This window comes from Neopsephotus bourkii, unplaced genomic scaffold, assembly GCF_033783945.1.
Source record: "Neopsephotus bourkii isolate Nb327-2 ecotype Australia unplaced genomic scaffold, CSIRO-AGI_Nbou_v1 NB_1787, whole genome shotgun sequence".
NCBI lineage: Eukaryota > Metazoa > Chordata > Aves > Psittaciformes > Psittacidae > Neopsephotus > Neopsephotus bourkii.
Window position 1 is genome coordinate 342,917 of NW_026902261.1, and position 15,421 is coordinate 358,337.

At 42.2% G+C, this 15,421-nt stretch overlaps 1 long non-coding RNA gene across 1 annotated transcript; it reads left to right on the forward strand.

Moving 5' to 3' along the window:
* Positions 1-416: 416 nt before the first annotated feature.
* On the forward strand, positions 417-15,208 carry LOC133226470 (uncharacterized). Its single transcript, XR_009729517.1, has 3 exons — positions 417-525; positions 13,545-13,603; positions 14,560-15,208. It is a non-coding gene; the product is annotated as an uncharacterized LOC133226470 (long non-coding RNA).
* Positions 15,209-15,421: the final 213 nt, after the last annotated feature.

The window sequence follows — 15,421 nt, forward strand, 5'->3', positions numbered from 1 at the left end:
ATAGCCAAAAGCAGTACCAGGGCACTTACAAGGCATGCTGTGAAGCTGGGATAATTTCCATCCATTTAGCAAAGTGCTTCCAGTCCTTGTTTCAGAGCAGGTAAAAGGAAAATACAGTAAATATTGAACAAACGAAGTTAATCTGTAGCCACAGCACTTTGCTCAAACCATCTGACTGTTGCCTGCTTCTGGTTTATTATTTTCCTCTCAGGCAGGATGCCTTTTTCTGTTGTTGTTGTTGAAAAGACTACATCTGTGTGATGGTTGGTTGCTCTCATTCCCCTCCACACACAGACATGCTAACCCATAAGGCACAGGTGAAAATCATGGGGTAGTCAATCCCTACGGCAAATGCAGACATTTTGGTAACATGATATATATCTGTGAGTAATTGCACACTTTGCTCTTCAGTTTGGCGGAAAAGTGCCCTTGAAAATTGCTTACTCTCCCACTAAAATATACAGGATTTGTACTCCAAGGGACAAAGCAGAAGTACAATGAATAACTGCAATCAGGAAAAAACAAGTAAGGTTCTTTGACTTTGTCCTTTCACAGAGATTTAGGACTCAGTTCTTAAAGTTTTTCTTGCTATTGCACCGTGCTCTGTTCTTGGCTACAGCAGTTTAAATATCAACTGGTGTGGCTAAATTGGTCCTTGAAATTTGCAAGCAGGGTTACCAGGGATGAATTTTATTTTCAAGGCTAATACAGTTATCAGTCTGGTTTTGTCTTTTACCACTTACGTCATCATAATAGTCAAAAGCATTATAAAATGCCTGACCAGAAATGTTCTGTTGAATACATTATGAATGGACCCAAACTGCCTGTGAAGATTGCAAATCTTTTGTTTTGTAGAGAGAATGCTAATTGCTCGTTTTCCATTGAACTCAGGCATTTTGGGACAAGATCATATTTCATGTTCTCTTTTCTGGGGAAATCTTCACTGGATATAAATAGTTACAGCACTCAAATGACTTCCAGTAGTCTTAGTGAAGGTGTTACTCTGGTATGGAAACGTAACTGGTTCTGCAAGTTTCGTTGAGATGGTTTCAACCTGCCTGGTGTTGTGCCTACTAGAGACACTTCTCATCCATTGCTATCTACAGGGACCTTCCAAATTGCAGGGGAATTGGGGTATTTCAAGGCCAAAAGGGGTCATTTTGATTTCTGACTCTGGATTCTTGCATTTTAATTCTCTTGAGCCTTTGTTCCAGGCAGGCAAGCAGGCTGACAGCAGGTTCAGAATAGGTGGAGGAATGATTGTCTGGCAGCAGCTAACCTCATTTTGGTCAGCTCAGAGTCTCCAGTACATTTGCAGAGCAAGTCTTGAACTTGACATTCTGTGTCAGGTAGGGAAGTGTTTTTAAAAGTTCTATGCCACCATGTTTGTTCAGTGTACTACATAGCTCTGTACAGATCACAGAGGGCAGTGTCATTTTTTGGCTGGGTCTTTTTTGCTTTCTCCCAGAATCAAGGATGAGCAGAGGCCCTTTCAAGAACATCCAATCTTTTGGGTAACGTCAAGCTACCTTTTTTGTTTGTAGGGATTTCTCAAGCTGCTCAAAAATGAAAATGCTCTCCCAGAAGGGAGGGAAAGGTCTCTCTCTTCCCTTCCCTTTTCTCCAGAGGAGAAAATGGCACTTGGCAGACATTCAGTCAAGCAGATGGTCAGCTATGCTCAGCACCATTTGGATCACTGTCATGGTTTAAACTAGACTAGAACTGGTTTAAACTAAAACCATCGGTGCTATCAGCATTGTTCCCAGGCTGAAAGTCAAAAACCACAGCACTGCACCAGCTGCTAAGAAGGAGAAAAATGACTGCTACTGCTGAACTCAGGACAATCACATTTTCAGAACTATAACAGAATGAAAACAGTAACACCAGAGCAGAGGTATAACACAGAAAACCATACAGACACGTAAGGCACAAGCAGCCATTAGGTGAAAGGCAAACATTATTTAGCAACTCACAAGTTCATAAATGGTAGGTTTACAGAAACTTAATCCCCTTCTACTCATTAGGGGATTTCACTACAAACCAGAAATAGCTGATTGGGAATACGAGCAATGTATTTAAAAGAATGAAACACGCTTCAGAGAAGTCCTTTGGATCCTTCAGAAAGTAAAAGCACTAATTAAAAAAAGATGTTTCTGTAAGACACAGCCACAGGTTTACAGGGTGGGAATTGGCTAACTTAGAGCCTGTTCTGTGTGTCTGGCCACTGGTTGGCAACTGCAAACCTTCACACTATAAAAACTCTTTCAGTAACACTTTAAAATACTTGCCCAATCATGTTTAGTTCACTTGGGATTCATTATAATGCCATTAGATGGGATTATATCATTTGGTTTATTGTCAATTGCATTTCCATATTGTGTCCAGTGGTTTTATGATGTGGACAAATATTACACCAAGGACTTAGGCTCAGGCCATCACATTTAAATTCTTTTCCTGAGTAACAGTTGGCAGAAATCCTCATCTCAAGACATCCAGGCTGCAAAACCCTCCTTGGAAGCAAAGGGGAGACCAAACATAGTTTTATGCTATTGAGAGGATTGCTCCAATGGTTCTGTGTGTTCTAGAGTTTGCTGAATCCACCTAAATGCTGGAATTAAATACAAAATGCATTGTCTATTTCTCCTTTCACTTTGACTATAAAGACCACAGGGAAGTACAGATTTGAGATCTTCTTCTGATTCACAGTGGCTGGCCAGAGCAGGAGCATGAGCACCAAGACAAATGCCCTAGCCTGACAGATATCTAAACTACCTGGAAAGCTGGTAATGAGCTGAAGCCCTCAGACTCAAACGTCTGATCACATCTGCTTTCATATCCAAAACATTAAATGCTTCCAACAGTAGTAAGGCTCTAGAGAAATGAAATCACTATCAGGGGGAACAAGGAGGACATCAGACTTCTTGTCGCACCAGATTAAAATCCTTTTGTACTATGCTCTTCATCACTCTTTCAGGACAATAAGTAAATAACCCCTTTTCTTATAAAGTGAACAAGAACAGCTTAGTTGTATTGGATTGCATAATGCATTTTCAACAAGGGTTTTATTGCTGTCACCTCTAATAAAAATTAAACATGAGTGCTAATGGCCTAGGTAACAGGAATGCAGGTTTCTCAGTATGGGAGAGAGTGTTGCTTTCTAACAAACTTACAGTCATGCTAGAGAAGAAGGTGGATTTTGTTGTTGAAAGCTGCCTGGAAGTATTTTAAAGAAAGCATATGACAAAGCACAGAAAATATCTAAGGAAACAATAATAAAACCAGAACATGATAAAAGTATCAGAGGTTCACAGCAGTAATAATAATAACCTTAATAATAAAAATAATGTGTAATGGGACTATACAAAGAATCAGCTCTAAAACACATGTGGTGAAAGATCTTCATGTTGATGAAGCATTTGTTCTCATCATAAAATAACACCCATAATTTGAAAGTTAGGTGTTAAAAGAAAAACTAATCTGGTCAAGAGTTGGTCTGCTTGTGAAAATGACCATGATGCTCTTATTGCAATTTGTGTACCAGCGTGCAGCACGTGAGCAGGGAAACCAACGTTCCTAATTCCTTCCACTCCAGTGGGAAGAGGCAGTCCTCCCCAGTGGAAACTTTCCCTCTTTCCCCTGTGCAAAAGCAGAATGGGGCAAGACTGTGCTGGAGTCTTTCTGCAAGCCTTGGAGAAATGTGAAGTCTTCAAGGCCTCTTTCCCTCTATCAGATTTGACCAAACACAGCTGCTGGCTCAAAAGCAGAGAGAATAAAATGTAATAGTTGGCCACAAATACTCATTCTCTTGCAACCCCCATAGAAGACTTGTTTCCAGAAAGACATAAACTGATTTTCCACAAGATACAGACCAGGAGGGAGGAAGGTGTTCGGAATGGTTATACCTCTTTTGGATGTGCAATGAGCTTTGCAGATAGTCCTTTGCTGTGTTGTTCCTGGTGGTAACCAGACAGCCCAAGGAAGCTGTGAAGAGGGTTTCTCTAAGTTGGAACCTGACCTGTGGTATTGTTTCTAGTGGAGAGTCTCAGTGTATCTGTAGGGAGGTTTATGCCTCCTTCTAGGCACCAACCAATATTTGGCCTGGGGACAGCAAATGAGTCACATCTGCACAGCTCCTTGGCAAATAAAAGCCCTGCAAAGCTCTTTCTTTTAGTGAGGAGGTTCTCACAGGGAAGATATATTTTCATGGGAATTTACAATTTTTTGCCCTCAAGAGAAATTTCACCATTTCCCTTAATCAAAAGCGGTGTCATTTTTACCACTAGACATCTCACTTCTTCCCATCTGGCCAGAAACACTCCAGTGAGACATGGGCTTGGAAGAACTTGCAAGCCTTGGAGGGCCAGATCCAGCAGACCAGGCTGACTCAGTTCCTTTATGGCTCTATGCAGTGGGCTTGCCTATAAGCGCATATCCCTGTGTGGATGTAACCCCAGCATGTGCAGTTCTTGGCAGATGTAGAGCAGAAACCAAGAGACAGAGCAGATCTAAACCACACTCTCTCCTGGAATAGTCAAAAAGACTTCAACGGTGCTTGAGCAGTGGTGAGGACAGGTCTGGTTTTGGCAGGCCCTGAGCCATGTGTCCTGTGACCTAACGAAGTGATGGATTTGCTGGGGAAAGACCTCTACTGACCATGTGGGCAGTGTGGAAGAGCTGCCACACACTGTCCTTGCAGCACTTCCCAGCACAGCTGGGCAGCTGTGCAGCACCTTAGCCCTGGATTGCAGTGAGATGGTCCATTCTGTTTTGGACTTGGGTCCTCCTGAAGTCAAACCTCAAGCACACATGCCCATGCAACCTTGTGTAACCTCATGTATAACTGCATGAGGAAGCAGTTTTTGGGTCTATTTAAGAAGTGTTTTGCCTGTAGATCTGTTGATCATGGAAGTTATAGGGGGTCTCTGAAGAAGAGTTACTTGAAATTTACCATTTGATATATTTTCCACATTAAGAGGGAAGGAAACCTCAAGGAAAAATGTCAGTTTTTTTAATTAATTCCAAAGAAATAAACCCTGGTAATTGAGAAAGCTCATTTTGCATTAGCCAACAAGGGAAACATTTCTCTAACAACTGAGAAATGGAAGTCTGCAGTCTCTCATGTAGATATTTCCTGCAACATTCAACTGGATAGCTTCTTCAGTTGCTGAAAACTGGGGGGAAAAAATCAATGGATTTTTCTTCTTGCAATGAAAAATATTCTTAGTCTGTGCACACTCAACAGTTTTGCAGTAGGGGAGAATTTACTTCACCCCTTTTGTGTCCATCACTACAGCAGTAAAATACAAGCTTTCCATTTTCCCTCTGCTTATGATCCTCTCCCTTCCCATTAGGATTTCAGCTGCAATTACCAGTTCTGGACACATGTAGGATTGACCTGAGGACTAGAGAGACTTTTTTATCCCCAAGGAGGTTGCCAGCAAGCATGCCATGGAGAGGGCTATCACTGGAAATGAGGTCTTACGTGTGCTACCCTCTGACGCATGAGAAGTTTGCATAAGGCACCTTTATGTGTGGGGTAAGGCAGAGCTCCCTTGCAGGAGGTTTGCTGGGTGATGGTGTTTTGTAACACTGAGCCTTGCAATGCTTGTGTCAGCACCCGCTGCCCTCTGCCACAGAGTGAAGGGCAAGAAATGCAGGGCAAGAAGTGTTCTGTCTGCTTGCTCCGATACCCTCACAAAACCTGGTAGTTCTGCAAAGGCCAAAATTATCAAATGGGGAGACTGACCCCAGGAGTCTACCAATTGGAACTGACAGGAAGGGAGACAAGAAAATGAGGCTGGATGACTTAGAGTCCACTGAATTTATACAGAGCCGCATGTTTTCTAGCCCCATTCAGGTTCTTCAGGAAGGTGTGTATGTTCCATTTCTTTTGTTAGAAAATATCCAAGATGTGGCTGATGGTTTCTGTTTCCGAGGATGTCTGAGATGCAGGGCCATGAGTTCCAGCAGGTTGTGTAAGAGGTATGTCATCTTTTCTGTTTGTTTACTTGCTTATCTGTGGTTTTTTTTTTCTCTTGAGGGTAAAATCCAGTAACCATTAATGCTGTCATCTAACATGCTCCTTCTGAAGAACAAACCCAGTTGCCTTCCACCACCTTCCCTTTCCTGTGTTGTTTCTGAGAAGTGCTGAATGAAAAGAGAAAGCTGCATTTTGGTTTTGGTTTTAAGCTAAAAGGGGTATTCAGGCTGGATGTGAAGAAGATATTTTGTTCAATGAGGGTGGTAAAACCCTGGCACAGGTTGCCCAGAGAGGTGGTGGATGCCCCATCCCTGGAGACATTCCAGGCCAGGCTGCATGTGGTTCTGGGTGACCTGATCTAGTTGAAGATGTCCCTGCTCATGCAGGGGGTTCGACTAAATGAGATTTGAAGGTCCCTTCCAACCCAAACCATTCTGTGATCCTATGATTTTCCAAAATGACGTTCAGTGTGGCTGTGCACTTTTCTGCTTGGTTTAAAAATATCTCTATGCTTCTAGACATGTTCAGCTCCTGCCTTTTTGTGAAAAGATCCCCAGTTGAGTGTTGGCCCACATAAAGATGAGCTGGACAGCAATGTGCACTCGTGGACATATGAAAATGCTGAGCTGAGAAGGAAGAGGAGGAGTATATGCTGTCATGGATGGAAGAAGTGTCTGCATGCTGGTGCTGACAGGGTGGCATTTAAAAGCAAAGGAATTGGAGAGCACAGAGGAGGTGGCATTATTTAACATAGGGCTGATATTGTTAGTTTCTCTTTAAACGGTTTCTTCAGAAGTACTTCCACAACATGGAGCTAAGGACCAAGAAATGTCAGTTTAATTTGGTCTCTGATACTCAATCAGTGCATGGCCTCAGGCAAGTGACTTATCCTTTCTCTATCTAAACATCTGCATCAGTGAAACAGAGGTGAAAGTACTTTCCACTAGAGTATCAGTGAGTTTAGCATAACTCATTAATGTTTCCTTGGAGCTTTAAAATCCTGCAGCAGAATATCCTCTGCAGGCTCTGGTGGTTAATGCACTGTAGGGGTGAGGGGCAGGAGAAACCAAAGCTGGGCACCCCCATTTTGTGCTCTGTGACAGACAGCATGTGATACAGTAGTAAGTACACGGCTGGTGTGCCAAGTGCGCGTCCCCATCAGTGTGATTAGAGGATGCTCCCACTGGAGAAGACTGTGACTGGGAGAGTGCCAACAATGTCTTGCTGAGAAACAAACAACCAAGGTATCAGCCCTGATCACTGCATTCAGCTAATGAAAATGTATGTAATTGATATTTTATAACTATATGGAGAAAGGATTTTCTTTTTTTTTTAGGGCTTTAATGGTATCGATTGATGGGAAGGAAGCCAGATAGATGTCTCTAAGCTGCAGGCTATAGGGCTAAAGTGCTTTTGAGTCAAGAAATGTATACTTGTTTAAAATTCACTTCAAATTTTCACATAATTTGCAGCTTTTAATCACATTTTTGGACCCTGACAATTAATCACGTAGCCACTCCAGTCAACTGATTGTCTCATTTCTGATCAATTATTGTTGTCAACATCTTTCCCCTATATTCTGTGTACTGACTCGTACCATGAGGCCCTGGGATATTCTTCAGAATGCTCTCCTTGCAGATGCTCTGGCGCAGAACTTTTCTGACATTCATCACTGCTCGAATCATATGAGGCTGCTTGGAGTGGCCCAGTGGAGGCAATATTGATGCTTTAACATACATGCAGATATTGCTGCTTTCTGTTTCCATGAGCCCTTCAAGGCAAAGTTGGTCTTTTCCTTTGTGCTAATACAGCCCCTCAAAAAGACAGGAAGGGTCTTGATCTTTTCTTAGGCTCCTCATGGTGCCAACATTCATTAAGTCATTTGGGTTCTGTTCATATCCAACTGTGATTACATGGGCTGCTTTTTCTTTGCCCATGGCATCACACTGGGCAAAGCAACATGTAAAAATAACAGTTAATTTTTCTCTATAAAATAAGATTAAAGACCAGGGGATCTGCATCAGCAGGTTCCTACTGCAGAGCAAAAAGGAGAACCTGGGCTCCCCATGCAGGTGACTAACATGCAACCCATATCTGGATGAGACTGAGTGAAAAGCAGGCAAGTAAAATGAGCTGGCAGCGAAGGCACGGTTTGGAAAAGCTTTAGACTTTGGAAAGGGTATTTTAGACAAAGGATTTATATTGATTTTAATGGGGTTTGGATAGTTCAACAGCACTGGCTTAGATTTAAGCTCTCTGATTGGCTTTGGTCATTGTAAATAAGATTCTCTTTTTGTTGTGACATGGGAAAGTGGACCCAGCAGTAGTAGGCACTTGGAAGCCCAGTTTTCAGCCTGCACAGTGCATGAAGCTGTGAATTGGTTTGTGTTGTTTTCTTTTTTGTTTTGTTTTGTTTTCCTTGAGGAAAAAAATTGTTGCTCATCTTGAGATATTTTAAAAGGGATCTCAATGTCTTTCCCCTTTTGCTCCTTTTCACTCTCACTCATTGGAGCAAAACATGAAACATTCACATGCAAAGCATTAAACCAAAAGAAGATAATAAAAAGAGTGGAAGACAAGTAAAAGGACGAAAAGTTGACTTTCCTGATCTACCTCTCCATGCACCCATGTGCAAAGTGTCTTGCACATACACATCAAAGAGACTTAACTATGAACGCAATGTGAGATTTCATTTTCAGTTCTTACTAAATGCAATAGTTACATGGAGAGAGAAAAGGAACGGGCTGGATGTGAGAGGAAAGTGCAGAGTCATTCTTTCTCTTCCTGTGGTCAGTGTGTCATTCCTTGGTATAGCTCTGCTTGGGACATTTTTCTGTGGAAACAGAATGAAGAAAATCAGATTTGTTTTAATACTATTGGTAAAATTATAGTGAAATTGTATGCAAGACTCTCATTTATTACCAGGTCTTAGCAGGTTGCTCCTAAAAACATAACTGTTTAAGTGTTATTGTTCTCTTCCACCACTTCTGTTTCCAGTTCCTCTAATCATTATTCTACTTACTTCATTTGTAAGTGCTGGCTTAAACAATCCAACATTGCAAAATAGCATTTATGGAGATTGAAAGTTGTGGTAATTAATCATCTTTGGGCGAAATTCTAGCCCAATGAAGTCAGTAGCAAAACTCATGCAGCTTCAAGGTTTCAGCTCATGGCATCTTAGTGCCATGAATTATTTGTACTCTGGATGTCTTTTGAAGTTTTGTGTACATTAAGGAGAAATATGGGGGTTGTGTGTTTGGTCATTAGGAAGGAATAAACAATGGCTGCAAGAATAAAAAGTTATACAGAGAGTAACCGTGTCTGCTATTTCTTTTGTCCCTGCAGACCTCAAGCCCAAATCAGTTTTTGTGACTGCTCTGTAAACAGTTGGGGATCTAGAAGTTGAGCCCTGCTCTTTCTGGGTAATAGTAGTCACAATTTAGCTCATGTGTGTGCTAATGATGCATGAGACACAAGCCAGAGTTGTCCTCAGTTTCACTGGTTTTGCAGAGCTACCCATGAAAAAGCTTTCCTGTATTTATGGAGTCTTAGTTGCAGCTCACTGAAAACACTAGTAAGCTTCCTTTGTTGCTAGTTGATGTCAATGAGCTTTTGGCTCAGACCCACAAACATCTGATTCTCCTATTCGAACTGGTATGACTGCATTATGCAGTGTTCAGGAGTTTGTAACACTTCATCAGAATACATCATAGATAAATTGAAAACATGCTTATTTAATCCATGTAATAGGATCAATCAATTTTTTTCCCAAAAACATTTACTAAAGCAAAACCTAAGGGATTCCTTAAACCCCAGGACCTGCAGTAACTGGGGCTGCCTGCAGTAATCCCTCTCTGGCCTTAGAAAGACAGCCTCAAATATTATTTCGAAGCACTTAATTTCTCCCCCCAACACCATACATTCTCCTTGTGTTTGTGGCACTGCCAGATATAGACAGAGAGTGAATAACCTTTGGAGAAGCTGCAGATGTCTTCTTCAGACTCTGACAAGCCTTGGTCATTGCTGAGCAACAGCAACTTTGTCAGTGTTCAGGTTTGGGGTTTTTTTCTTTCCTAATGAAGTGGTCAAGATGGGACCACATGTGATGATAATACTGACATGGTCACAAGCAGCAACATCGCTAAATACCATTGTGACAAGTGTAATGCCAAAGTTGACACCTGCAGCACCCCTCGATATCTCACAATTGTTAAGGTCCTTAGCAGACAGGAGAAGGAAAGAAACCAGGGGGACTTGTGTGATCTGCTCATGTCACAGAAGTCAGTCGCAAAAGTCATAAAACCACCTAGTAATGGATATTTTCTTTTCTCAGACAAGTACAGAATTTCTAATGAGAATTTTTCCCTCTCATGTCAGTGACAATGTTGATTTTCCTGAGTTCAAGGGGAAAATCCACCTTGCCTCTGGACATGCAATAAATCATCTAATATCACTCTAAAGAACTGATCACCCATGAGGGGCCGTGATCTCATCACTGGCTTGGAGAAAGGAGCAGTTGATACAAGGCAAAAGCACTCCTCAAATATGTTGTATAACTTTTTGTATTCATTAAGATGCTTCAGATACAGAACAACTCCCTTTGTTCAATATTTATCTTTTCATCTGCCCTGACCTGGGAAATGAGAGCACTCTGAGAAGTTAATTGAAAGCTTGCTTTGTTTCATTTTAGCTTTCAGGTCTAAAACTTCACTTTCAGTAATGGTAGAGAACACTTTTGTCCTGTCTGCAATAGCTCAGAAACCTTTTCCAGCAACAACTGGGAATTCACTATTGATCACCATTGTCTTATTCCAGGAATTGTCCACTGAGATGATTTTTCTTATTGAATGACAACAGGAACCCCCAGCCCAGGAAGGGGATCATTTCTCTCAGGTTTCCATAGCCAATCAATCACAAGATGCTCTACACAGGATTCCCATGTTGTCTGTCCTAGATGAGTCAGGGGGTTTTGATTTGTATTTTATTCTATCCTTCTTCACCCAAGTCTGCTTCCTGCCAAGAGGGGCTGAGGTCTGAGCAAGGATTGCAGAGACCTGCATTCAGATGCTGAGATGTAAGAGTTCCTTGTGTAACTTTTGGCAAATATTTGTGCCTGAACTAACATGTATGAACTAACATACATGCATATATATGGCAAAAATAAAGATATAATTTTGTTATTAATATGGTCCATACATTTTTGGGACCAGGGACTGTTTCTAACAGGATTTATATATATAGTACTTTCTGCAGTACTGTCCATACCTGCTGGCAGAAGGAAGTATTTACCAGGGTCTTATTAATTAAAAAAAGAAACAAAAGATTCCAAATTGACAATGTTATTTTGAGTAAAGCTTGAAAAGCCACTAGGTGTGGGAGATGGAGGACTGAGCCGTGAAGAAAGTGGGAGAGTACGTGCAGATCTGCCAAGCCCCAGTGTTAATAAATCTTTGAATCCTCTTTCAGGACAGGGCTAGGTAGGTGAGGGCACTGAGCATTCCAGCATTAGCCCCAGTGTCCCTTAGACATTCCACCCTGACTAACAGTGGATAAATACTATTAAATACTAATGAATAAATTAATTACAAATAAATAAATATTAAAACATTGGAGAGGGGCTTGGGACAAGGGCCTGTAGGGACAGGCCAAGGGGAATGGCTTGAACCTGCCAGAGGGGAGACTGAGCTGAGCTCTTAGGCAGAAGCTCTTCCCTGTGAGGGTGCTGAGGCGCTGGCACAGGGTGCCCAGAGAAGCTGTGGCTGCCCCATCCCTGGCAGTGTTCAAGGCCAGGTTGGACACAGGGGCTTGGAGCAAGTTGCTCCAGTGGAAGGTGTCCCTGCCAGTGGCAGCAGTTGAAGCTGGACGAGCTTTAAGGTCCCTTCCAACACAAACCAGACTATGATTCCATGATTCTATTTCTGATCATTTCTGAAGGTGGGAATTCATGGAGCAACTGATAAATAATGATTTATCAGTAGTTCCATGTTTACATTTCTTTACATCACACAATGTACTCGATCAGCTCCACAATGCTCCCTTATTAGCACAGACCTCTATTTTACAACAGCTCTTGTATTTATGTTTCAAAGGACAGAGTAGCAATAACAAGAAAACATTTAGGTGCCGACACAACTGAGTGTGTCCTAAAACAAGGAATAAACAAACTCAGCCAAGAATGAAGTGTGGATAAAAACATGTTATTTCCAAAGAGGGGATGAATCCCAATACTTTACATGAAGTGAAAGATGAAACAGTGGTTATTTTGAAATTGGCCTTAATTTGCTGGTGATACTGCTGATGTTAATAAAGTTATTTAAAAATATTTACCAGTGTGTCCAGCATCAGCTGTGATATCATACTCATAAGTTGAAAACTCAAGTGTTCTATTGCCCCTGAAATGAGGAGATGTGTTCAAACAGTTCAGAAAGAAACAAAAATAAACACATAAAAATGAGGCAACACCACCCTGTTGGTGCTGCACCATTTTTCAGCTTTACAGTTTTTGATCCTTTCATGTGACATTCTTAAATTCTTCTCCACAAGCCCAAGGGTGACACACACTCACTTTTTCCTTGCGTCTTTGCAAAAATCAGTGGGGTCCCAGTAATGGAGCTCAGAGAAATGTGCAGCTCATAGTAAAACTTGGCACCACCTTAGATACACTCTCTACAGCAATACAGGGAGCTTCGAAAAGCCTTTGCCCTTAGTACTCTCTCTCAGCTCTTGTCTAAGGATTTCATGCAAATGCTTTATTCATTTCAGTCCAGAAAACACTGAGATCTTATATTTTTATTTTAATCCTTAATTAATCCAAATCTCTACCTGTCTTAATATAATGAAAGACTAAAAATAACGACCTCAACACCCTCACCCTGCCCCGGGCACTTTGGTTTTTAATCTTTTTCAAGGGGGTTAATTTTAGACTTGGCATCTTTGCCCCATGAACTTCCCACATGTGGTTAAAGCTACAAGCCAGGTCCTGCCACCAGCCATATTTACCAGAAGCAGCAGCAGAAATTTCCAGCAGAACTGTAAAGGGGCTGCAGTTCCTGTTGTTCTGCCAGTATATTTCATCTAAAAATATTATTCATCTTGCCAACCGCTTTAATGCAATTGGGGAATGGCAGAGCAGGGAAGGCAGAAGAAAAGCTCTTTGTTCAAGAATTTCAGCTCAGAAGTCACTCTATTTTCTATACTGTCTGCTGCTCTTTTCCTTTTCTTTCTGTATGTCCTTCTTCCCTGTTTACCCTGTCTGTTCTCAGACTTTTCCCAGTTGTATTAATTAATAGTTCTATTCACCAGAATACCTACCATTTAAGGTGTCCGTGCTTGACTTTTAAACACAACTTTTTCAAGTGAACTTGAACAAAGAGAGATAGTGTAAAAAAGATTGCCCTGCTGCAGGGTTAACATCCTTCTTGATACAACTACCTGGATTTAGACCATGGGAGTAACCTGGAAATAGTTACGAGGAGCATGGCACACAGGCTCTTCCGAGCCACCCACAGCCGTAATCTTTGGCTTTCCCTCATTTCGTTGACTCTGCCATTTCTCTTCTTTGTAGTTTTCTGTTGCTGAAGCAGAAGCTGGAAGATGATCAGAGAGGAAAGCAGAAACACTGAGGTCAAGTGTCCTTGAAGTCTGCTTGTGACTAATACATTAATGAGCTTATTTGGGGAAAATCCAAAACCAACTTGTTCTGCACCTGAGCATGAAGGGTACCTGCCCAAAGAAGGGCAGCGGAGCTGGTGCAGGGCCTGGAGCACAAGTGTGATGGGGAAGGGCTGAGGGACCTGGGGGGTTCAGTGTAGAGAAGAGAAGGCTCATGGGGGACCTGATGGCTCCCTACAACTGCCTGACAGGAGGATGGAGCCAGGAGGGGCTGGGCTCTGCTCCCAAGGAACAAGGGATGGGATGAGAGGAAATGGCTTCAGGTTGTGCCAAGGGAGGTTTAGACTGGTTGTTAGGAACAATTTCTTCAGTGAAATCATTGCCAAGCATTGGAACAGGCTGCCTAGCGGTGGACTTGGCAGAACTGGGTTAACAGTTGGACTCTATAATATTGCAGGTCTTTCCCAACCTAAGTGATTCTATGGTTCTATAGTCACACTAAAGCAGGAGTGGGCATTGAAACCAACCCACTCCTAGCAGCAGAGAAGGAAAAAAACCCACAACACTTATACAACAAATAATAATAAGAGAAGAAGTTTGACTTCACTTTGAGGATCTGACAGCCTCTTCTTTACAACAGCAGAAACCTTTCCCAGGTGCTGCTGTGCACCAGGCTGCATCCAGCCCCTGGGATCACTCATCTACCATGTCTGCTGTGACCTTGCCAGGAGGGGATGAGAGGGTGGTAAGAGCTGGGATCAGTCCTCTGGCATGGGCATGAGGTCCCAGCCTTCCTCCAGCTTGCTGCAGCTGGGAATGGGCCCTTTGGAGGATGCTTACAGGCGTGCTCTTGGTTTTCAGGCTAGCTCGCCATGGTTCAACCCAGGTGAGTGACTCAGTGAAGCTTTGTTGTACTTCGGCAGTAGAAATATCCTAACCTGCTGCCTTCTATTTGCTCTTTTACATAGATCTGTGAGGATACAAGCAAATAAAGAAAAGTAAAAGAGGTTAGATTATGAAACAAATTGTGGTTCAAACCAGGCAGAGGAAAGCTTCTATCAAACGAGTTTTAACCTTCCACATGCTTTCATTTATAATTATTATTTATGACGATTACTACCATCAATTTGTTTAGTGAGCTGAGTGTACATGTTATCCTGGCAAGTGTCAATGAAATAAACAATCTCTTCCCCTTCAAATCTAATATGCTAAAAGTGGCAGGATACTAACTAGATCTCGCACAACCTGATAAAATTATTACAGCCTGAACATGTGTAGTATAGAGGAGTCTTTTAAGAAGATCTCTGAAGGAAGAAACTGAAGGATGCTGACATATTAATAAGAAAGCTGCTGCAAGCATATGCACAGGCTGAAGATGTGCAGTCTGGAGTGTGCAGGGGACATGAGGCAGGGTTGAGGGCAGGCATGGGGAGGAGAAGAGCTGGTCCAAGCCTTGCTGTTGAGTCAGGACAATGCTCAGAGCCAAGTAGGTGATTTTACTGGCAAACCAGCCTCCTCATCAAGACTGCCATGCAAGAGAGATATCGCCTCTGAAGAAGGCACAATTTAGCCTCTTACCCTTTCTCAGGGAGGCAACGAGAGAGGACCTAAAATGAGGAGAAAGAAGAGGAAATTGGTGATGGGCAATGCACAGCACCATTAATGCCAGGTTGCAAGATGAGCTATTTGCTTGTCCTCACTGTGCTGACATATGAGGAGTGCAGTGAGACGGTTGCTCAGGCTCTCATCTTGCACCAGCAAATCAGGTTGAGAGCTGTTCTGTATTGTCTTGGCCAACCAGCAGCTATAAATGTACACACTGGGATGATC